The sequence below is a fragment of the Rana temporaria genome, chromosome 8 (assembly GCF_905171775.1).
Source record: "Rana temporaria chromosome 8, aRanTem1.1, whole genome shotgun sequence".
In the NCBI taxonomy this organism is placed as follows: domain Eukaryota; kingdom Metazoa; phylum Chordata; class Amphibia; order Anura; family Ranidae; genus Rana; species Rana temporaria.
The window spans coordinates 9893665-9919417 of NC_053496.1; the positions used below are offsets into that span (position 1 = coordinate 9893665).

Consider the following 25753-nt stretch of genomic DNA (forward strand, 5'->3'; position numbering starts at 1 on the left):
TACTGTAGATATAGATTTCCGTGTACAGATGGATATTGGTGACAATAATAGAAATCCTTAGAAAAATATTATTTCCTTTACAACCCCTTTAATGTAGATGAATTTATATAATAATAAAGTACATAATGAATGTTATTATATAACAGATGAAGACACTTATTATATCTGAGGAGATAATTGATGATGATGTACTATAAGATTCATCTATCTAAATCTTCTTCTATATAAATATTTATTGATAAATATCTATATCTATATATATATTGCATTAATATATATATATATATATATATATATATATATATATATATATATATATATATATATATAAAATATATATATATTAATATATATATATATGTAAAATATATATATATATATATATATATATATATATACACACATAAATTATATATTTTTTATTAATACAAAATATATATATGCATAAATTAGATATATATTTATATACTATACATATATTGATATATACATATTATATACTGTAGATATAGATTCCTGTGTACAGATAGATATCGGTGACAATGATAGAAATCCTCCTCCTGGGTCCTTATCGTTCGGTAATGACACAATTAAAGCGAGCGATATACACGATCCACGCTCTCGCTCAGCGGAGGCGCGTCCCCGGCTGTGTGCGGGTGACTGATGTAGGAAGGCTCATCCCCGCGGCGCTCGCTCCCGGCGCTTTAAGGAAAATGCGGAGAGGTTTGTCCGCGCTGCGCTTTCCGTAGGTGGAGTCACGTGACCCGGAAGTACGAGGAGTAAGTGATTTATATATATATAGGAGGTGTGAGCGGTGCTGTTAGTGCGGTGATCGGTGTGTCCGGAGATCCTCAGGTGACGGTCCCGGTGGGAGGGGGGGAGTGTCCGGACATCTGGTTGTAGTAATAGCAGATCGTTTGATGGTTGTACAGATCACACTGGCTGTATATATATATATATATATATATATATATATATATAGCAAATGTTCTTATAAATTATTATTTTATTTAACCATTTCAGCCCCGAAAGGTTTTACGCCCCTTCGTGACAAGGCCATATTTTGCAATACGGCACTGCGTAGATTTAACTGACAATTGCGCGGTCGTGCGACATGGTACCCAAATAATCTATGTATTTCCCCCACAAATAGAGGTTTCTTTCGGGGGTATTTGATCACCTCGGCGCTTTTTATTTTTTGCGCTATAAACAAAAAACAGCGACGATTTTGAAAAAAAAAATATATTTTTTTTACTTTCTGCCATAACCAATAAAATAATGTTAAAACATCGAATTTAACTTTTATCCCGATTATGTATTCTGCTGCATATATTTGGTAAAAAATCACAATAGGTTTATATTGATTGGTTTGCGCAAAAGTTATAGCGTCTACAAAATAGGGGATAGTTTTATGTATTTTTTTTCTTTTTTATTGTCTTTTTTACTAGCAATGGTGGCGATCGGTGCGATTTCCTTTCCTTCCCCCTCCCTTTTTTTTTGGGGGGGGACTGTGACATTGCGGCGGACTATTTGGACGCTAAGGCTCCATTCACATCTAGGCGTTTTCACGCCAGACGCCCGACGCTCGTGCCGCTGGAGGGGAGATTTCACATTGATGTCTATGGAGATGGTTCACATCTCACGCCGAAACGCTGTACGCCTGCCGCCTGAAAAAAAGTCCCGGACCCTTTTTTTCAGGCGGCATTGGCGTTCGGCCATAGACAACAATGTGTTGTAAAAAAAAAAAAAAAAAGACCCGTTTTGTCGCGGCAAATCGCAAGTTAAATACGCCGCAATTTGTCGCGGCAAAATACGCTGCAATTTGTCGCGGCAAAATACGCCGAAATACGCCGCGTTACAGTGTGAATGCGGCCTAAGCCCTGGTTCATGTTGCAGCGATTTTGGCATGTCAATTCATATGCCAAGTCAGCGGCTATTGCCCACAGTAGCACCGAACGAATCAGTGCAACGCCGAATTTGGGGGCGCCTAACTGATTCCCAAAAGTTGTTTCTGTACCACTTTTTGGCGACTTCAGGGTGCGATTTTTTTTTTTTCTATAGACGTCTGTGCGGGAACCTTCATAGATGTCTTTTGAAGTCGCTCCCCCCTGAAGTCGGGACTAACCTGCGGGAACGAAATAGCGCGAGTTCAGATGAATGATTTCGCTGTCACTGTGAACCTGGTGACACTTTTTGGGGACCATCGACACCAATACATTCATTGTTGCTAAAAAAGAAAAGAAATGCACTGTCACTGTACTAATGACACTGGCTGGGAAGGGTTTACACATCTTGGGTGATCAAAGGAGTGACTAGACGTGTGCACTGCGGAAAATGTGTTTGTTTTGTATGTGTGATATATATATATATATATATATATATATATATATATATATATATATATATATATATATATATATATACATACACACACACACACACACACACACTTTTTTTTTGGGGGGGGGGGGTTCATTGGTTATGATTGAAATTCGGAAACTCAGATTCAAAAAATCTGAAAAAAAGAAATAGAGAAAATTTGAAATAATTAAACTAACTTAAATTATAGATATTGGAATTTCTTTCAAAGTTGGCTGTGGGTGAACGGAACAAATAGGAATGTATCCAAAATAACAAATGCCGCAATCTAAACAAATTTAACTGAACAATTTTTAATTAATAATACAAAGTTATTTATCCACTTAAGGACCGGACCATTATGCTGCTAAATGACCCAAGGGGTTTTTTACAATTCGCCACTGTGTCGCTTTAACTGACAATTGCGCGGTCGTGCGACGTGGCTCCCAAACAAAATTGGCGTCCTTTTTTCCCCACAAATAGAGCTTTCTTTTGATGGTATTTGATCGCCTCTGCGGTTTTTATTTTTTGCGCTATAAACAAAAATAGAGTGACAATTTTGAAAAAAAAAACAATATTTTTTACTTTTTGTTATAAGAAAAATCAAATAAACTAAATTTTAGTCAAACATTTAGGCCAAAATTTATTCAGCCACATGTCTTTAGTAAAAAAAAAAATCGCAATAAAAAAAAAATAGCTACCTAGCGGGAACAGCGACACTAATACAGCGATCAGAAAAATGATCGCTTAGCGACACTGGCAATAGGGAGTGAAAGGGTTAACTAGGGCGGTGATCAAGGGGTTAAAACTTTATTAGGGGGGGGGGTACGGGGCTACCCTGGACCTAACACTAACTGGCTGTCACACTAACTGTCACACTGACACTAAATGCAGTGATCAGTACATATATGATCACTGCATTCAGTGACAGTGTGACGGGGGTGAGGGGGTGATCGCAAGGGGTTAATGTGCCTGTGTGTAGTGTGTGTCAGTGTAGTGTTGTGCAGACTCACTGTGTGATGTGATCTCTCCTCAGCAGCGGTTGAAAATACCGCCGAGAGGAGAGATCACATCACTTCCCTCTTCCTGTGTTTACACAGGAGGAGGAAGTGACACGCAGGGGGAGCGCGCGGATTGGCTGAGAGCGATCCGGAGGGGGCGGACAAAAACGAACCGCCGCCCCCTCATCCCGGATCGCTTCTGAAGCCACGGGAACCGCCGCATGTACCGGGCCACCAGACCCACGTCTAGGCAGGGACGTACAGGTACGCCAATGTGCCTGTCCGTGCCATTCTGCCGACATATATGTACATGCGGCGATCCGGAAGTGGTTAATAAAAATAATAATAATAATAATAATAATAATATTTATTATTAATTTGTTACGTTCCATATGTTTAGATGCGGCATTCGTTATTTCAGACAATTCGTAACTTCGGATAAATTTGTATTCGTTACGTTCTCTAACAGCCAAATTTGAAAGGAAATTCCAATACCTTTAATTTAATAGTTATTCTGATTTTAGAATTTTAGGGTTTTCGTTCTTTTGAATTTTCATTCTTGATTCCGAATTTACAAATATTTGAATTTATGACTTTAGAAATATTTGAATGTACAAATAGAATATTTTTTTTCCTTTTTATTTGTTTAATTTTTTTTTGAATTTTTGATTTGTTGACCTTATTTTTTTTTTTTTTTTTTTAGGAAAGGCCCAGAGTTCTTTAATTTCTTTTAACCACTTGTCAGATGAAAATATATTTACAAAAATGTGAGGGGTGTACTCACTTTTGTGAGATACTGTGTGTGTGTCTGTGTATATATTTTCATTACTCATAGTTTTGTGTTTTTTTATATGACAGGTTGGATTATACAGATGACAGGGATTAAAGGGGAGCAAGTCGGCTGAGAAAAAAAAAAAAAAAGGAATCCGCCATCCGTGACCTGAAGGGGGTAAGTTGGGCTGAGGAAGACCTGGGACCCGGGTGAGCAGGCAGGTGGAATGTATGAGATCGGTGATGGGCGTATTTCAGATCTCAGATCACCCAGTAAAAACTGACCGTTTTTAAAAAATGTTTTTTTTATTTATTTTTTTATTTGTACTGTAGTTTTTATTCCCCCTTTTTTTTTTCTCTATAAGTTTTTTTTATTTTCTAATCCTAGAGGTGCACTGAATGAACATTTTGGTGCCGAAACCACAGATGCAGGATGCACGTGGCCGTAAATGACATTAAAAAAAATATATATATATTTGTATTATATTTGACTTTTTAATTAATATCAATTTAAATGAATATGAATTTATCAGCCATTATCGGCACCTTTTTGGCGCAAGAAAAATTCATCCCTTTAAATTCTTTTTATGTCTTCACACTGCTCTGTTGCGCTTCCATTGTGGTTTTTAAAAATCCTGCTTGCTGCAATTGTAGTCAGCTTAAAAAAAAAATAACGCACCCCCCCAATTTTGCACCACGCAGCAGTGTGAACCGGCCCTTAACCTTGCGGTGACGCACAGAACTGTACGGCGTTAACCTTGCGGTGACGCACAGAACTGTACGGCGTTAACCTTGCGGTGACGCACAGAACTGTACGGCGGTGACGCACAGAACTGTACGGCGTTAACCTTGCGGTGACGCACAGAACTGTACAGCGTTAACCTTGCGGTGACGCACAGAACTGTACGGCGGTGACGCACAGAACTGTATGACGTTAACCTTGCGGTGACGCACAGAACTGTACGGCGGTGACGCACAGAACTGTATGACGTTAACCTTGCGGTGACGCACAGAACTGTATGACGTTAACCTTGCGGTAATGCACAGAACTTTTTGGTGCCAATATGATAATTGCATTTTTTTTTTTTTTTCACTTTTATCAGGTGAATACACAAAACACCATTTAAATTATTTTTATGTCTTCACACTGGTCTGTTGCGCTTCCATTGTGGTTTTTAAAAATCCTGCTTGCTGCAATTGTAGTCAGTTTAAAAAAAAAAAATAACGCACCCCCCCAATTTTGCACCACGCAGCAGTGTGAACCGGCCCTTAACCTTACGGTAACGCACAGAACTGTACGACGTTAACCTTACGGTAACGCACAGAACTGTACGGCGTTAAAACTTGCGGTGACGCACAGAACTATACAGCGTTAACCTTGCGGTAACGCACAGAACTATACGGCGTTAACCTTGCGGTAATGCACAGAACTTTTTGGTGCCAATATGATTATTGCATTTTTTTTTTTTCCACTTTTATCAGCTGAACACCATTTTCAGCTGAAATTTTTGGAGGCCGAGATTTCGGTGCATCTCTATTATTTTCATAAAATATTTTTGGAAAAATACATACAAAAACGGAGTATACAAAGGTAAACAGATACAAGGCAAAACTGAAGAGATGACCAGTTATTATAAATAACAGGCGTGTTACATAATAATCGAAAATATAAACACAATACAGTTGTAACCACAAAAGGAAGAGAGAAAAGAGCCAGATATTTGAATGGATACAAGACATTGTACCCTGTATAAAGGGTGGGGGAGGGGTGACCTGCACTTATAACAAGTTGTCGCCATTTTTTGTTTTCATTTAATGGGGTTCAGGATGTTATGGGTGTGTTTTTTTTTTTTTTTTTTTTTTTATTTATTTATTTTTTATATCGTGAATTTTTCAGCTTCGTCCGAGTAAATGATCGGTGTGAGTGTTGCGGCGTCTCGTGTTCTACTATTATAATTGCTGGGTGGATGGACATTCCTACTAATTATCACTTTGTGCTTTTATGTCACATTACCGCTAATTGACGGGCTTTTCCTTTTATACTCCTCGGAGAATCGTGTGTTTGGAGTATTACATTTATAGGTTAAACACGAGAAGAAAGGTGCCGGTGATGCATAAAAGCCGATCCACTGCTGAATTCGGATTTTAGATTTCTTGTGGCCAATTATTTAGTGAAATGTATTTATTACCGGTTAAGGCGATCGATTTTCATAGGTCGTAGTTCTTGCAAAGACGCAACAGAATAAGTTTTTTTTTTTTTTTTTTTTTTTTTTTTTAACCATTTCCTACCGAAGGTACGTAGCTGTACGCTCTCGGGGTTCAGTGGTTATACCGGTACCTACAGGCATCATCCCGGTATCATTCTTTTCAGCTGATGATTGTCTTTCATGCAGGAGTGATCTAATTGGCTACTCGCTCACCTCTGCGAAAGACGGTCCTACCCTCCTCCCCGCCTCTCCCGTGTTCTCCTGTCCCATCGCAGAGGTCGGGAGCGATGCAGCAATGGCTGCCCTGTACAGAGAGAGGAACTGACGTTCCCCCTTTTATTTACCTGGTGGCCAGGGAAGTAGCCGATCAGCCCGATCTGTGTCTGATCGGCTGCATGGGATGCCAGAGGAGAGATTTGGGAGCGAATGGACCCCAAATATTTCCATAAAGAGGACCTGTCATGGCCAATGCCATCACAAGGGATGGAATATATTTTATATTTTTATTTATTTATTTTTAGGTCCCTTTCACACTGACACGTTTTTCAGATGGTTTAGAGCTAAAAATAGCACTGCTATACCGCCTGAAAAAATCATGCCCTGCAGTCTTCAGTGTGAAAGCCCGAAGACTTTGACGTGGAAGCGGTGTGCTAGCAGTACCGCTCCAAAAGTCCTGCTAGCCGCATCTTTGGAGCGGTATAGGAGCGGGGGTGTTTCCCGCTCCTTCCCATAGAAATCAATGGGAAACCGCAGTAATACTGCTGGCAATGTGCATTGCGGGCGGTATTAACCCTTTTTTCGGCCGCTAGCGGGGGTTAAAACCGCACCGATAGCGGCCGAATATCGCGGTAAATACAATGGTATATCGGCGCTATACCGCCACCGCACCCCCCCTGCCCCGTGTGAAAGGGGCCTTATTGTCTGTTTTTGTTTATAGTGCAAAAAAAAAAAAAACGCAGAGGTGATCAAATACCACCAAAAGAAAGCTCTATTTGTGGGGAAAAAATAATAAATATGTCATATGGGTACAGTGTAGCACGACCGCGCAATTGTCAAAGGGGGTTAAAAAGTGTCAGATAGGCAAGTAGTTAATTCAGCCACACAATTGCACAAATACACCTATGAGTCTAGGGGTTGTTCTAAAAAGTTTCCCGAAATATGGGACTTCTGGATTTTTTTTTCCACAACCGCCCCCCCCACAGATCACGCTTCAGGATGATTTACATCGTATCATTTTACTCCTTCCTGCGGCCCCCCAACCCCAAAGTACCTGTCCCCATGTTGAGGAGGACAGGGCCTCTTCCTGACAACCCTGGCCGTTGGTTGTCGGGGTCTGCGGGCGGGGAGCTTATTGAAATCCGGGAGCCTACTTTAATAAGGGGGCCCCCAGATCTTGGCCCCCCACCCTAGGTGAATGAGTACCCCTACCCAATCACCTGGAGGAAAAATAATTCAAGAAAACGCACTACACAGGTTTTTAAAGTAATTAATTTGTCAGCTCCAGGGTCTTTTTCCGACTTCTCTGCTCTTTTGGGAGGCGTTCTGCTGGGGGCCCCCGCTTTCTTCTTTTAAGCACAGACTTCTTTGCCATCTTCTCTGTTCTCTTCTGCCGGGGGGGGGGGCGGTTTTCACCGCCGTCTTGTTCTGCTCTGCCGGGGCCCCCACTTTCTTATTTTGAGCTCTTTTACAAGCGGGGGCCCCAGGCTTCTTCGCCGTCCTCTCTGTTCTTCTCTGCCGGGGGGGGGGGGGGGGGGGGGGTCTTCTGTCGTCTTCTCCCCTTTTTTCCTTCTGCCGGGCTTCTCCGCTGTCTTCTTGCAGCTCTTTTACCAGCGGCGGCCCGGTCTTATGTCGTCACCACCCGGAGCATGGTGGGACTGTGACGTTATAAGGAGCGTATATAAATCGGTGCGAGCCGCACAGCCAGCATTACAGCGTTGGGAAGCGACATGTCAACATCGAAGAAGAGGTAAGAAGGCCGCTGCTGGTAAAAAGAGCTGCAAGAAGACTGCGGAGAAGCCCGTCAGAAGGAGAAGAGGGGAGAAGACGACAGAAGACCGCCCCCCCCCCCCCCCCCCCGGGAGAAGAGAACAGAGAAGACGGCGAAGAAGTCCGGGGCCCCTGCTTGTAAAAGAGCTTAAAAAGAAAGCGGGGGCCCCGGCAGACCGCCCCCCAAAAGAGCTGAGGAGTCGGAAGAAGACCCCCGGAGCTGACTAATAAATTACTTTAACCACTATACTATCAGCCGCTGTCAAGGTAGCTCAGTTATTCTGACAGGACGTCATATGACGTCCTCGTCTTTTAAAGCCGCTAGGGGGCGCACACGCACCGCCGTGTTACTGGGAACACGACCGCCGGGCACCCGCGATTGCCCAGTAACTGAGCAGGACCGTGGATCTCTGTGTGTAAACGCAGAGATCCACGTCCTGTCAGGGAGTGAAGACAGATGCTGTGTCCCTTGTACATAGGGACACAGATCGGTCACCCCCTCACCCTACAGTTAGAACACTCACTAGGCTACACATTTAACCCCTTCCTCGCCCCTAGTGTTAACCCCTTCCGTGCCAGTCACATTTATACAGTTATCAGTGCATATTTATAGCACTGTTTACTGTATAAATGTGAATGGTGTCAAAAGTGTCCGATGTGTCCGCTATAATGTCGCAGTCCCAATAAAGATCGCCGCCATTCCTATTAAAAAAAAATTTTTTAAAAATCATCATTGTGTCCCCTATTTTGTAGGCGCTATAACTTTTGCGCAAACCAGTCACTATACGGTTATTGCGTTTTTTGTTAATTAAAAAAAAAAAAATATGTAGAAGAATACGTATCGGCCTAAACTGAGAACATTTTTATTTATTTTTTAAAAAAATTGGATATTATAGCAAAAAGTAAAAAATATTGTGTTTTTTTTTTTTTTTTTTCAAAATTGACGTTCGTTTTTTTTGTTAATAGCGCAAAAAATAAAAACCGCAGAGGTGATCAAATACCACAAAAAGAAAGCTCTATTTGTGCGAAAAAAAAGGACGTCAATTTTGTTTGGGAGCCACGTCGCACGACCGCGCAATTGTCAGTTAAAGTGACGCAGTGCCGGAAGCTGAAATTTCGCCTGGGCAGGAAGGGGGTATATGTGCCCAGTAAGCAAGTGGTTAAAAACCTGTGTAGTGTGTTTTGTCCTTTTTTTTTTTTTTTTTTTTCTTTTCTTCTTCAAGTGATTGGGTAGGGGTACAATGTATCCTACTCTCTTCTCTGCAGCAAGCAACTAAGTCTCAGCATCAGACAGCTGCCGCTCCATTTGCACATAGTGTCAGAGGCGCAGCGGCGACGGAGGACTGTGTCCTGATTCCCGAATGAATGGAAGTACACATTCATTGATGGGCACTGGTGAGGCTGTATTTGATGGGCGCTTCATTAAAAAGGCGGGATTTACATGGGTAGGGAAAAGGGGATGAAGTCAGGGGTGGAGCCAAGGGGGGTGGCAAAATGAGGTTTTGCTTAGGGTGTCAAAAAACCTTGCACCATCCCTGGCGAATCTGCAGGGTGCGTTTGGAGGACAGGAGACACAGGTCTGGCGGAGGTGCCCACCTGGGGTATCAGAGATCTGTCACAGGGGGTTCCCCTTAAAATCCATAGCAGACCCAAGGGCCAGGTATGCTCCTGGACCCATGGCGTTTTTTTATTTGAAATTTGGTGTGGAGTTCCCCCTCAAGATTCATACCATACACAGTGCTTGGTATTGGCAGGGATCCAAATCGGATCCCTGTTCAATATCGTGCTGCGGCTAAACGCAACCGCAGCTAATCGCACTGTACAAATCCAGCTGATCGCTGTGCCTGGAGTCTTGAATTCCAGCAGAAAATAAACATGCTTTTAACAGAGGCAGAACAGCCGTCCGTGTGAAAGGGGCCCAAGACCCCACATCTCTCCTCCAGGCTGGAAAGCCAGAGATCGGGGAAAATAAATTCACCGATCTCATGCTGACAGCCACGATTGCGGCTTTGTTTGCTTCCGGGTACCCGGGCGTGACGTCATAACGTCTCGCCCGGGCCTCCGTTGGTCATAGAAAAAAATCTCTATGGTCCTCGTCTGACGCCGGCAGATTCATTCTCCGGGCCCCCGATGGCACGGAAGAGCCCGGAGAAGCACCGGATGGAGGGGCGTCCTGTAAGAAAGATCAAGTGGCGGAACTGCCGCTTTGATCGTTCTTATGGTGCGCAGAATTGCTGGCAGAAGAGAAGGATATCTGAATGATGCCTGTAGCTGCTCCATCATTCAGATATCCCCACTGAAAGTCCAGGACGTCATATGATGTCCTACGGTAGGGAAGTGGCTGTGTAAGAAGGTGCATTCCATGTTTTAAAATGTAAAACCTCCTGTGTACAGCAGCCCCCCTAATACTTACCTGATGTCCCTCTAGATCCAGCAATGTTGCAGGAGTGTCTCGGCTGTCCGGGACAGCAGCGTGGCACCATTGGATCCCACTGCTGTCAGTCAGCCAATTAGGAGAGAGGGGCGGAGCCAGGCTACGGCTCCGTGTCTGAACTTGGCTCGGGTGCCCCCATAGCAAGCTGCTTGCTGTCGGGGCACTCAACATGAGGGAGGGGTCAAGAGCACCAAAGAGGGAGCCGAGAAGAGGAGGATCAGGGTTGCTCTGTGCAAAACCAACTGCATAGAGGAGGTAAGTATAACATGTGTTTTATTATTTTTAACATAAAGAAAAAGAGACTTTTTACAATAACTTTAATTGAAGAAGGCTGAAGTTAGAAGCTGATTGGCTACCATGCACAGCTGCACTAGATTTTGCACTCTCCAGTTAGTGCTCATGCACACTGCAGCTCCAAAAAAAAAAGCTGCTTCTACAGGCATTTGAGCTTTTATTGCAGCTTGAAGCTTGTGCATTTTTGTTTTTAATTGAGCCTCTTTAAGCTCCTTTTTGAGCTTTTTTTTTTTTTTTTTCCCACCTCAGCGTTCTATCGCTTGAAGCTCAAGAATGCTGGAGGAGAAAAAAAAAATCAATGATTCTATAGAGAGAGTTCACATCTCCACTCCCAAAGCCGCCTGAAGCTCAAACAAGTTCTGGACCATTGTTTGTTTGAATTGGCCAGATTTGGGCGTTTTTTTGGAGTGTTTTTATTCTCATAGAAATGAAAGAAAAACGTGCCATTCGCGCTTTGTCAAGCGTTTTTGCGCGTTTTTCTGTTCAAAAAAAAAAAATTGAAAAATGAAATATATGAATAAATGTAAAATAAATACACAAATGACTAAAAATCATCATAAATGAATTAATATGTAATAATACTATATTTTTCAAGGCTAGAGGTTATTTAATAATGTATTATAATTATTCATAATCTAACAAACGCTCAAATTTTGTTTTTGTTACTTTTATTTTGTGTGGTGTGTTTTTTTTTTTTGGGGGGGGGGGGTTAAAGTTAGGGGTTATTTATTGAAAGATTTTTCTATTTGATTTTTATTTGTGTATTTTACATCTCATTATTATTAATAATAATGTTGTTATAAATAAAATAGCCCCAACTCTAACCTAAACTGCACTTAAAGGAACACTAAAGGCAGATTTTTTTTTTTTTTTAAATGACAAACATGTTATACTTACCTCCACTGTGCAGCTCGTTTTGCACAGAGTGACCCCGAATCCGGTCTTCTGGGGTCCCTCGGCGGCTGTCTCGGCTCCTCCTCGCAAAAGCTCTCCACCTCGCATGGTGGAAAGCTGTTGCGAGCACGCTCCCGAGATACAGCGGCGGACATAGCTGCCGAGTGTATCACTCGGCCCCGCCCCCTGGCGCGCCACGTCATCCGCTGTGATTGACAGCAGCGCCAGCCAATGGCTGCGCTGCTATCAATCCGTCCAGCCTAGCCAATCAACGGCCAGGCTGGGAATTGAAGAGGATCACGTGGACGCGCGTGGGACTTTCGAGGGGTCAGCTAAGTAAAACGGGGGGGGGGGGGCGGTAACGTCAGTTGTTTTTTCACCTTAATGCATAGGATGCATTAAGGTGAAAAAACATTTTACCTTTACAACCCCTTTAACCACTTCCGGACCGCCGCATGTACATTTACGTCGGCAGAATGGCACGGACAGGCACATTGGCGTACCTGTACGTCCCTGCCTAGGACCCCCCCCCCCCCCGTACATGCGGCGGTTCCCGTGGCTTCAGGAGCGATCCGGGACGAGGGCGCGGCTATTCATTTCTAGCCCCCCCCATCGCGATCGCTCCCCGGAGCTGAAGAACGGGGAGAGCCGTATGTAAACACGGCTTCCCCGTGCTTCACTATGGCGCTGCATCGATCGAGTGATTCCTTTTATAGGGAGACTCGATCGATGATGTCAGTCCTACAGCCACACCCCCTTACAGTTGTAAACACACACTAGGTGAACCCTAACTCCTACAGCGCCCCCTGTGGTTAACTCCCAAACTGCAACTGTCATTTTCACAATAAACAATGCAATTTAAATGCATTTTTTGCTATGAAAATTACAATGGTCCCAAAAATGTGTCAAAATTGTCCGAAGTGTCCGCCATAATGTCGCAGTCACGAAAAAAATCACTGATCGCCGCCATTAGTAGTAAAAAAAAAATAATAATATTAAAAATATCCCTTATTTTGTAAACGCTATAAATTTTGCGCAAACCAATCGATAAACGCTTATTGCGATTTTTTTTATTTTTTTACAAAAATAGGTAGAAGAATACGTATCGGCCTAAACTGAGGAAATTTTTTTTTTTTTATATATATATATATATGTTTTTGGGGGATATTTATTATAGCAAAAAGTAAAAAATATTGCATTTTTTTTCAAAATTGTCGCTCTATTTTTGTTTATAGCGCAAAAAATAAAAACCGCAGAGGTGATTAAATACCACCAAAAGAAATCTCTATTTGTGGGGAAAACAGACGCCAATTTTGTTTGGGAGCCACGTCGCACGACCGCGCAATTGTCTGTTAAAGCGACGCAGTGCCGAATTGTAAAAAACCCCTTGGGTCATTTAGCAGCATATTGGTACGGTCCTTAAAGCGGATCTCCACTCTAAAGTGGAGTCCCGCTGATCGGCACCCTCCCCCCCTCCGGTGTCACATTTGACACCTTTCAGGGGGGAGGGGGGTGCAGATACCTGTCTACAGACAGGTATCTGCACCCACTTCCGGCCCTACGATACGGGCAAAAGACGTTTTTTTTCCTCGTTTCCCGTCCGTCACCCGTTGTATGCTGGGAACACTCGGCTCCCAGCACACAGCGGGAGCCAATCGGCGGGCGCAGCGCGACTCGCGCATGCGCCGTAGGGAACCGGGCAGTGAAGCCGGAGCGCTTCACTTCCTGGTTCCCTCACCGTGGATGGAGGGGGGAGCAGCAGGGTGACGAGCGATCGGCTCGTCATCTGCTGCGATCGGCGCTGGACTCCAGGACAGGTAAGTGTCCTTATATTAAAAGTCAGCAGCTGCAGTATTTGTAGCTGCTGGCTTTTAATATGTTTTTTTAGAGGCACATCCGCTTTAAGTGGTTGAACCCCCTTACCCCAACGAAAAAAACTTTACAATAAATGAATAATAAAAGAAAAGCTGAAATACCTGGCAACAAATGATGCAACAGAGAATTGTTTTCTCTATTGGCTAATAAAAAAACGCAGTAAGGCCCCTTTCACAATGATTCGCCCCGTGAACCTCCGCTTGCTCAGCGGGGATCGCTCCGTAGATCCCCGCTGAGCCGACGGATGACTGGGCGGTCCCCGCACACTGTGCAGGGACCGCCCTGTCTTTTCTCCGCTCTCCCTTATGGGGGGATCGGATGAACACGGACCGTCTGTCCGTGTTCAACCGATCCGTCAGACGGATGGAAAAGTAGGTTTTTCCTCCGTCACACTTTGGCGGGTCGGATGTCAGCGGGCATGTCACCATAGAGGAGCACGGAGCGCCCGTTCAGGTCCACCTAAAAAAACTGGCAGGCGGTCCGCCCGTGTGAAAGAGCCCTAAAAGTGCTCAGACCCTACACTCGGGTGTGAATGTAGCCTTATAGTAACATTTCCCCCCCCCCCCCTATGGAGGGAGGGGGCGGTCCAGGTCTTTGTTTTTTGCAGATGATAATCAGAATCCGGATTTAGTTTTTCTTGAACACGGATTGCTAATTTATTGCAGAACTTCTATTGTCTTCACACCTCCTCCAGTCTCGCATTGTTCTTCTTCCTCAGAACATTCTGATCCCGGTTTCCTTTTCTTGCTGCTCCAGCGGAGAGTAAAGAGAAGTCCTGCCGTGTTTTAGGTTTGCTTGAGTCGGTGCAAAATAAAAAGACTGCCGGCTGTCATCAGACGCCATCAGATCTTCTCCGTCTGCTGAGAGACACAGAAGAATGATGGGAGCTCGTCCCATAGAACCGCCTTTGTTTTGGTGTTTTTTTTAACTTTGAGTAAAACTTTATTTAGGATACGGTAGAATGAACGCGGTGCAGTTCAGACACTTCACCGCAGATATCCGGAGCGTATGTGATCACACAGGGTTTGACAAATTTGCTTGGAATCTAGGAGCCAGCTAAAAAAGTTAGGAGCTAAAAAACGTACCCCGTCCCGCGTAGAAGCGAACGCATACGTGAGCAGCGCCCGCATATGTAAACGTTATTCAAACCACACATGTCAGGTATCGCCGCAATTGGTAACTCAAAACAGAATTTTTTAAACGTCGCCTATGGAGATTTTAAAGGGTAAAAGTTTGTCGCCATTCCACGAGCGGACGCAATTTTGAAGCGTGACATGTTGGGTATCAATTTACTCGGCGTAGCATTATCTTTCACAATATAAAAAAAAAATTGGGTTAACTTTACTGTTTTTAAGTGTTTTTTTTCCCAAAAAAAGTGCGCTTGTAAGACCGCTGCGCAAATACGGTGCGACAAAGTATTGCATCAACCGCCATTTTTTTCTCTAGGGTGTTAGAATAAAAAATATATATAATGTTTGGGGGTTCTAATTAGAGGGAAGGAGATGGCAGTGAAATAACACATTAGAACTTATGTTTTTTGCTACTTGTAATGTAACCTGTAATGCCAACGGCCACCACAAGATGGCCACTCCTAGGTTCCCTCTGCAGGCCTCGGCTTCCTTCTGTGAAAGCCGCAGCCTTAATTACCGGCTGGCGCGGGCCAGCCGCGATCTCACCCCACGCCGGCCTTCTGCAGCTCTAAGCTTCCCCAGGCGCCAGGTCACAATTTCTTGTCGCAATTGCGACCTGGCGCCCGTATTTTGTCGAGGCCTGTGATAACATGGTGATATGTACCTCCTAGATCTGTCCATTTATATCCAGAAAGTAAAGCAGTAATAAACCCAAAAGCAATCCTTTATTATATTGCAGATTACCAATTCTTAGATGTGATGGCTACATTTTGTTTTTAGGCTTTCTTCTATTTTTACCTTGTGATCCAGCCAGCAAGTCTTTCCTTTTTTTCTTTTTCTTCTTTTTTTCTTTTTCCCTTTCTTCTTTTTTCCTTTTTTTTCTTTTTTTCTTTTTTCCTTTTTTCCTTTTTTCCTTCTTCTTTTTCCTTTTTTCTTTTCCTTAGTTTGGCGCTATTCCCTTTTAGCGTGTTCAATTTTGAAGGGTGACATGTTGGGTATATATTTACTCGGCGTAACTTCATCTTTCACATTTATGCAAAAAAAATTGAAAAATTGCTGCGAAAATACCATGTAAGATGGAAAAAAAAAAAAAAAAGTTGCAATGACCGCCATTGTATCCCCTAGTGTCTCTGCTAAAAAAAAAAAAATGTGTACATAAAAAATTCCGCGCCTTACTCAAAAAAATATTAATTAGTGAACAATATTATATGCTGCTCCTCAAAAACAATAAGAAATTGTACATATATGAAAGTGAGAATAGAGGGCGCTGGGCCCATACAAATTATGTGTATAGTGCCGTGCACCAATCGGCTAAGATTGACAATTAATTAACGATTCCTAGTGGGTAAAAATATATAACAAATAAAATCAAAATAGAGTCCAATATATTGCAGACAGCGCTGCACATTGGAAAAAAAAAACACAGCGTGAAATTCCAATGTGATCAATGGTAATAAATGGAAAAAGTCCCAAACAATAAAGAAAATTTTGCAATCCACTTCGTTAGTTGTGATTTTCTTATAAGGAGAGAAAGTGCCACCACTGCTCTTAATAACTTCAATTCCACCCAAGGTGCTTGATAAATAAATTGCTCTTACCAGAGCTCGTTGACCATTTTAATGAAAAGATGGTCACACCAGCTTATGCAGGATTGTGCCTGCGCACATGAGGATATGGACAAACCGATATACAGATCCAGGAGCTCCACATGGGATATTTATGCAAGAGAAGAAAGCCAGGAAGACCTATAGCGTGATAATGTTTATTTAAAAATCTTAAAAAAACATAAAAACAGCCAAATTACCATTAATTTCACGCTGTTTTTTTTCAATGTGCAGCGCTGTCTGCAATATATGGGACTCTATTTTGATTTTATTTGTTATATATTTTACCCACTAGGGATCGTTAATTAATTGCCAATCTTAGCCGATTGGTGCACGGCACTATACACATAATTTGTATGGGCCCAGCGCCCTCTATTCTCACTTTCATATAAAAAAAAATTATACCGTATATACTCGAGTATAAGCCGACCCGAATATAAGCAGAGGTACCTAATTTTACCACAAAAAAATGGGAAAACTTATTGACTCGCGTATAAGCCTAGGTGAGAATGCAGCAGCTACTGAGAAGAGGGTCAACTGTGCCCAATTGCACGCCTCGCTGCGCCCAATTGCACGCCTCGCTGCACCCTCGCTGCGCCCATTGCAACGCCTCGCTGTGCCCGAATCAGTGTACTTGAAATTGACAGGCTGCGGACTTCCATTCATTGCTTTAAAAGTTGCGGTCTCCTCCTGGTCCCTTCCGTGATAGGCGTTTTCTCAGCAGACACAGTTCCGCCTATCACGGACGTTCTCTCATCCTCTGACTCGATTTCCCAGCAGACACTGTGTTCAGTGTTCCGCCAATCACCGACGCCCTTTCATCCGAGGACGTACGTTATTGGCGGAACACTGAACACAGAGTCTGCTGGGAAACTGAGTCTGAGGATGAGAGAACGTCCGTGATGGGCGGAACTGTGTCTGCTGAGAAACGCCTATCACGGAAGGGACCAGGAGGAGACCGCGACTTTTAAGCAATGGGCGCCCACAGCCACTCAATTTCAAGTACACTGACTTGAGTATAAGCCAAGGGGGGCATTTTCAGCTTTAAAAAAAGGGCTGTAAAGCTCGGCTTATACTCGAGTATATAATGTTTGGGGGTTCTATGTAATTTTCTAGATGTAGGAGCCAAGTGTCAGAATTGGCCTGGATGCGAAGTGGTTAAAGTGGAGTTCCACCCAAAAATTTTACTTTCGCTTTTCGGTAGCCCTCCCCCCTCCGGTGCCACATTTGGTACCTTTCAGGGGGAGGGGGGTGCAGGTACCTGTCTCGTATTTGCACCCACTTCTGGGAGTCACGCCACTTACCCCCCATTGGCTCCCGCTGCTGTCAATCAAATCCAATGACACGGGTGCTGGGGGGGGGGGGGCAGGGCCGAGTCATACACTCCTCGGCTATGGGCGCTGAGTGTATGACACAGAGCGCCCGCCAGGTAACCCGCCTGGGAGAGAGCTTCCCAGAGGAGGTTATCTAATGCAGGGAGGAGCCGGGAGAGCTGCCGTGGGACCACAGAAGAGGAGGATTTTTGTGCAAAACGAACTGCACAATGGAAGCAAGTATAATATGTTTATAAAAAATAAAAAAAACGGAACCTTTAGTGTCACTTTAACTGGTTGCCGACCAGTTGCGGCAGTTCTACGGCGGCAGGTTGGCTCTCCTGCGCGAGAGCTCGTAGCTCTACTTTGGCAGGAGAAGCGGCCACTAGGGGCGCGTGCGCGCCCCCCGCTCGCTCCTGACTCCTGCGCCTGGCTGTCGCGATCACCGCCGGCCACCCGCGATCGCTCGTTACAGAGCGGGGACCGGGAGCTGTGTGTGTAAACACACAGCTCCCGGTCCTGTCAGGGGGAGAAATGCCTGACCGTCTGTTCATACAATGTATGAACAGAAGATCAGTGATTTCCCCTAGCGAGTCCCACCCCCCCCTACAGTTAGAACACACCCAGGGAACATACTTAACCCCTTCCCCGCCCCCTAGTGTTAACCCCTTCACTGCCAGTGGCATTTTTTATAGTAATCAATGCATTTTTATAGCACTGATCTCTATAAAAATGCCAATGGTGCCAAAAATGTGTCAAGTGTCCGAAGTGTCCGCCATAATGTCGCAGTACCAAAAAAAAACGCTGATCGTCGCCATTACTAGTAAAAAAAAAATATATATTAATAAAAATGCCATATAACTACCCCCTATTTTGTAAACGCTATAACTTTTGCGCAAACCAATCGATAAACGCTTATTGCGATATTAAAAAAAAAAAAATTTAGAAGAATACGTATCGGCCTAAACTGAGGGAAAAAATAATTTTTAGATATATATATATGTGTGTGTGTGTGTGTGTGTGTGTGTATATATAAATTTTTGGGGGATATTTATTATAGTAAAAAAAATTCATTTTTTTTTTTTTCAAAATTGCCGCTCTATTTTTGTTTATAGCGCAAAAAATAAAAACCGGTGAGGTGATCAAATACCACCAAAAGAAAGCTCTATTTGTGGGAAAAAAAGGACGCCAATTTTGTTTGGGAGCCACGTCGCACGACCGCGCAATTTTCAGTTAAAGCGACGCAGTGCCGAATCGCAAGAACTGTCCGGGTCTTAAGTGGTTAAAAAAATAAATAAAAACTGAACCTTTAGTGTCACTTTAAGGCACCCTAGAAGTGTTGGTTTCCCTGGAGATCTCTCGGGATCGGAGAAGAAAGTATCCAAGTTCTTCTATAGATATGGCCTGACTTGGATTATTATTTTTTTTTTTATATGGCGATGGTGTCACTTTTTACTTTTTTTTTTTTTGTTTATTTATTATGTCCTGTATTGTCATTATTATTAAACAGCATCAATTAGGAGGCAATTGTCTGCAGCGATTTCTTTAATTGTCCTCCTAATGAGTGTCTCTGACACGGCGGTGATAAAATATTGTCTATATTTCCTCCAGGTGAGACACGTTGGGGTAATTAATATGTGAGGAGCGCGGCGGCTGGCAGCGTCTGGTGTGGAATTTGCATTGCTGATCCCCCGGAGCGGGAGATCGATGCCGGAGCCGACTGGCGAAGTCTCGTTATAAGTCTGCTAATTACAGGTAAAATCCATCCCGCCTAGATGACTGTCTGCGGATAGGATTTGTTAATGTGGCGTGGACGGGGGAAGGGAAGGATTTGGAGACGTGTCTGAGATCTTCATGAATTCGCATGCACGGCCCCTTCCAACCTTGTATTCTAGATCAGTCATTTACGGGCCCTTTGTGGGGGAATGACGGTCTGGGTGACATCACAGCGCTGTGCGTTTTTATAAATCAAAAGTATTCATACCCCTTGAAATGTTCCACATTTTGTCATGTTACAACCAAAACATGTATATGTATTTTATTGGGATTTAACCACTTGCCGCCCGCCAATGACATATTGACGTCGGCAAAGTGGTTGTAGAATCCTGACTGGACGTCATATGACGTCCTCAGGATTCTCAGCCGCTGCGCGCCCCCGGGGGCGCGCATCGCGGTGATCGTTGTTGCAGGGTGTCAGTCTGACACCCCGCAACACCGATCTCGGTAAAGAGTCTCTCACGGAGACTCTTTACCACGTGATCAGCCGTGTCCAATCACGGCTGATCACGATGTAAACAGGAAGAGCCGTTGATGGCTCTTCCTCACTCGTGTCTGACAGACGCGAGTAGAGGAGAGCCAATCGGCGGCTCTCCTGACAGGGGGGGGTTCGCGCTGATTGTTTATCAGCGCAGAACCCCCCCCCCCCCCTCGGATCGCCACATGGACCACCAGGGAAGCCCACCCTGGACCACCAGGGAAGGGCAACAAAAAAAGTCTTGGGGGGGGGAAAAAAAAAAAAAAAGTCTGAAAAAAAGCAATAAAAAAAGATGCCTATCAGTGCCCACAAATGGGCACTGACTGGCAACATGTGTAAATCAGTGCCGCCCCACAGTGTCCATCAGTGCCACCCCAGTGTCCATCAGTGCCACCCCACAGTGCCCATCCATGCCCAGTGCCCACCTATCAGTGCCCATCTGTGCCACCCATAATTATCCATCAGTGCCGCCTATGTGTGCCCATCAGTGCCGCCTATGTGTGCCCATCAGTGCCGCCTATGTGTGCCCATCAGTGCCGCATACCAGCGCCGCCAATCAGTGCCACCTCATCGATGTCCATCAGTGCCATCTCATCGATGTCCATCAGTGCCATCTCATCGATGTCCATCAGTGCCGCCATATCAGTGCCCGTAATTAAAAGAGAAATCTTACTTATTTACAAAAAAATTAACAGAAAAAAATAAAAACGTAATTTTTTTTCAAAATTTTCAGTCTTTTTTTAGTTGTTGCGCAAAAAAAAAAAAATCCCAGAGGTGATCAAATACCACCAAAAGAAAGCTCTCTTTGTGGGGAAAAAAGAAGGCCAATTTTGTTTGGGTACAGTGTAGCGCGACCGTGCAATTGCCATTCAAAGTGCGACAGCGCTGAAAGCTGAAAATTGGCTTGGGCAGGAAGGTGCGTAGGTGCCTTGTATGGAAGTGGTTAATGTGATGGTCCAACACAGTGATAAATGGCTTTCAATATTTTTTAGAAATATGTGAAGTGTGTGTGTGGGGGGGCATTTGTATTCAGCCCCCTTTACTTTGATACCCCTAACTAATCTCTAGTAGAACCAATTGCCTTCAGAAGTCACCTAATTAGTAAATGGGAGTCCACCTGTGTGTCATTTAATCTCAGTATAAATACAACTGTTCCGTGAAGCCCTCAGAGGTTTGTTGGAGAACCTTAGTGAACAAAGAGCATCATGAAGGTCAAGGAACACACCAGACAGGTCAGGGATAAAGTTGTGGAGAAGTATAAAGCAGGGTTAGGTTATAAAAAAATATCCCAAGCTTTGAAGATCTCACGGAGCTTCTGTTCAATCCATCATCGGAAAATGGAAAGAGTATGGCACAACTGCAAACCTACCAAGACATGGCCGTCCACCTAAACTGACCGGGCCGGGCAAGGAGAGCATTCGTCGGAGAAGCAGCCAAGAGGCCCATGGTAACTCTGGAGGAGCTGCAGAGATCCACAGCTCAGGGGGGAGAATCTGTCCACAGGACAACTATTAGTGGTCTCTCCACAAATCTGCCCTTTATGGAAGAGTGACAAGGAGAAAGACATTGGGGAAAGAAAGACATGAGAAGCCATGTGGGGGAGGGGACACAGCAAACATGTGGAAGAAGGTGCTCTGGTCACATGACACCAAAATGTTAGTGTTTTGCTTTTAGACCAAAACGCTATGTGTGGCACAAAACTAAGCACATCACCCTGAACACGCCATCCCCACCGTGAAACATGATGGTGGCAGCAGGGACCAGGTTTTTAAGTAAAGAGAAACAAAGCAAAGATGGCCACCATTGCATTTCCGGCTACCCACAGCGTCTGATGTCAGACCAGCCGTCAGGATTTCCCCAGGAAGGCGGTGTGCCAAGGTACCACAGGTACTTCCTACCTGAGGAAGTCCTTGTTCCAAGCAGAGTTCGGTTTTCAGAGGAGTGGCAGGTTTTGGACACAAATCTACATCTAGTCTAACAGATGTTTTCAAAGTAATAGGGAATTTCATTAACCTACTCCATGTGAAATAAATCCTACAACTGGATATTGTCTGCATTGTAATCGGCAGATCTGATTCTTCAACCTCCTAGAGTGATCGTCCTATGCCAGTGGTCTCCAAACTGCGGCCCGGGGGCCAGATATGGCCCTTTGCTTGATGTTATCCGGCCCTTGGGGTGATTTTTTATTTATTGGCACCAGTGATGGGGCGGAATTCCTCCCAGTGATGGGGCAGAATTTCTCCCTATGACACCAATGATGGCGTCCAATGACACCAATGATGTCCTCCAATGACACCAATGATGTCCTCCAATGACACCAATGATGTCCTCCAATGACACCAATGATGTCCTCCAATGATGGCCTCCAATGACACCAATGATGGCCTCCAATGACACCAATGATGTCCTCCAATGACACCAATGATGTCCTCCAATGACACCAATGATGTCCTCCAATGACACCAATGATGTCCTCCAATGACACCAATGATGTCCTCCAATGACACCAATGATGTCCTCCAATGACACCAATGATGTCCTCCAATGATGGCGTCCAATGATGGCCTCCAATGACACCAATGATGGCCTCCAATGACACCAATGATGGCCTCCAATGACACCAATGATGGCCTCCAATGACACCAATGATGGCCTCCAATGACACCAATGATGGCCTCCAATGATGGCCTCCAATGACACCAATGATGGCCTCCAATGACACCAATGATGTGGTCCAATGACACCAATGATGTGGTCCAATGATGGCCTCCAATGATGTGGTCCAATGACACCAATGATGGCGTCCAATGACGCCAATGATGTGGTCCAATGACACCAATGATGTGGTCCAATGACACCAATGATGGGGAATTTTGTACTCCTGATGGCCACAGTCCGGCCCCCTTAAAGTCTGGAGGACAGTAATCCGGCCCTTTGTTTAGAAAGTTTGGAGACCCCTGTCCTATGCAATGGGGGAGATTTACTAAAGCTGGAGCACACAGGATCTTGTGCAGCTTTGCAAAGTAACCAATCCGCTTCTAACTTCCGCTTGTTTAACCAGTTCCCGCCCGGGCTATAGCAGATTGACTGACTGCATGGTGGGACGCTCGTCCTTTTGGGTGGACGTCATATGACGTTGTCCTGGTCACAACACTCACTCGTGTGCGCCCCCTGATTGGTGGTGAGATGTGTTTTGGGGTTAAAATTATTTAGCAAACAAAAAAAAAAAACAGTGGTAATTGAATACCACCAAAATAAAGATCTATGGCCCAGAATCTCATACAATTACGTTGCTCCTGGGCAGCGTAACGTATGTGATTTACGTTACACCGCCGCAGGTTTACAGCGTTAGTGCCTGATTCTCAGAACACTTACCTGTAAACTTGCGGTGGTGTATCGTAAAAGCGCTCGGCGCAAGCCCGCCCCATTCAAATGGGGCGGGCACCATTTAAATTAGGCGCGTTCTCGCGCCGAGCGTACTGCGCATGCTCCGTCGGGTAAATTACCCGACGTGCATTGCGCTAAATGACGTCGCACCAACGTCATTTGCTTAGACGTTAATGTAAATGGCGTCCAGCGCCATTCACTGACGTCTTACGCAAACAACGTAGATTTTTTAAATTTCGACGCGGGAACGACGGCCATACTTGACATTGGCTGCGCCTCATAGACCCAGGGGCGACTTTACGCATCGGAAAGGCGACGGAAACGACATAAATTCTCTGCGTCGAGCGCGCATACGTTCGGGAATCGTCGTAATTTGCTAATTTACATAAGCGACGGGGAAAACGACGTCGGCGACACCTAGCGACGGGAAAAAAAATTGCATTTAAGATCTGACAGCGTAAGAGCCTTACGCCTGTCGGATCTAATGGGTATCTATGCATAACTGATTCTAAGAATCAGTCGCATAGATACCCGGGGCCAGATTAGGACTTACGCCGGCGCAAATGGTGTTGCGCCGTCGTAACGCCTTTGAGAATCTGGGCCTTTCTGTTTAAAAAAATGATATGTTACATATGGGTACAGTGTTGCATGACTGCGCAATTGTCATTTAAAGTGTAACGGCACTAAAAGCTGAAAATTGGCCCGGCAGAAAGGGGGGTGAAAGTGCTCGGTACTGAAGTGGTTAAACCAATCGCCTCATTAATAAACCTGGAAGCTGATTGGCTACCATGCACAGCTGCACCAGAGTCTGTATGCTCTAGGTTCAGTAGATCTCCCCCAATGTGTGACGTTCTGTAGTGTTATTGTATCTCCTAATCTGTTACATTTTGGGAAGAACTCCTGCAGAGTATTTTTTACTTTTTAGTAAAGTCAGTACTGATGACCAGTTGTAAAAGTTTAAGAAAACAAAACCCATTTAATGTTATGGTTGTCTATAAAATTGTGTTGTATGCTGAGCCGGTTTCTTGGTTAATATGTGTTTGTTCGGTCCTCCAGTACAGGATCCGAATCATTACATAGCGACTCGCTTCCGTATTTTATGTCCTCCAGAATGTGACTTTATTGCTCTCGCTGTGTACAGCACCGAGGAGGAGAGCCGGTCCCCTGACAGAAGGTAACGGCCTCCTTCTGCTAAGAACCAAGATGCTTCATTCTCTGTCCTCTGTTAGATAAGATAAAAATCAAGGTTAGCCAGACCCGACTTTACTGAAAAAATGTCATAATGCCGGAACTTTCTATAGTTGTCCTGCATGATGGCCGCTCCACCCAAGACTGAGATTTCAGCTTTATTGTAAATGCTGAAAATCATATTGGCTTTTTATTTTAAAGGATAGGTTTATACCCCACTCCCTCTCTATTCCTCTTCTCTTCTTTCTCTCTCCCTTCCTCTTCCTTCTTTATTCGTCCCTCCCTCTTCCTCATTTGTTCGTCCCTTCCCTCTTTCTCCCTCTTCCTCCTTTGCTTGTCCCTCCCTCTTCCTCCTTTGTTTGTTCGTCCCTCCCTCTTCCTCCTTCCTCCTTTTGTCCCTCCCTCTTGCTCCCTCTTCCTCCCCCTTCCTCCTTTTGTCCCTCCCTCCCCACTTCCTCCTTCCTCCTTTTGTCCCTCCCTCCCTCTACCTTCCTCCCCTCTTCCTTCCTTCCTTCCTTCCTTCCTTCCTTCCTTCCTTCCTTCCTTCCTTCCTTCCTTCCTCCTTTTTCTTCCTTCCTTCCTCCTTTTCTTCCTTCCTTCCTCCTTTCCTTCCTTCCTTCCTTCCTTCCTTCCTTCCTTCCTCCTTTTGTTCCTTCCTTCCTTCCTTCCTTCCTCCCCTCCCTCTTCCTTCTTCCTCCTTCCTTCCTCCTTTTTGTCTCTCCCTCCTTTCTTCCTCCTTTTTGTCCCTCCCTCCCTCCCTCCTTCCTTCCTTCCTTCCTTCCTTCCTTCCTTCCTTCCTTCCTTCCTTCCTTCCTTCCTTCCTCCTTTTTGTCCCTCCCTCTTCCTCCCTTGTTCGTCCCTCCCCCTTCCTTCCTTCCTTCCTTCCTTCCTTCCTCCCCTCCTTCCTCCTTTTTGTCTCTTCCTTCCTTCCTGCCTTCCTTCCTTCCTGCCTGCCTTCCTTCCTTCCTTCCTTCCTCCTTTTGTCCCTCCCTCTTCCTCCCTTGTTCGTCCCTCCCCCTTCCTTCCTTCCTCCCCTCCTTACTCCTTTTTGTCTCTT

General features: G+C 44.5%; 1 protein-coding gene across 2 annotated transcripts in view; it reads left to right on the plus strand.

Annotated features, from left to right (window-relative positions):
* The first annotated feature begins 702 nt into the window (after positions 1-702).
* The window catches only part of R3HCC1L (R3H domain and coiled-coil containing 1 like), a 78255-nt gene continuing 53204 nt past the window's right edge, over positions 703-25753 (plus strand). Inside the window, exons 1-3 of one of the 2 annotated variants that reach the window (XM_040361278.1) lie at positions 703-779; positions 4218-4308; positions 19479-19622. The gene's annotated coding sequence lies outside the window, so the exon portion shown is untranslated. The other variant, XM_040361277.1, reaches the window with a different exon arrangement.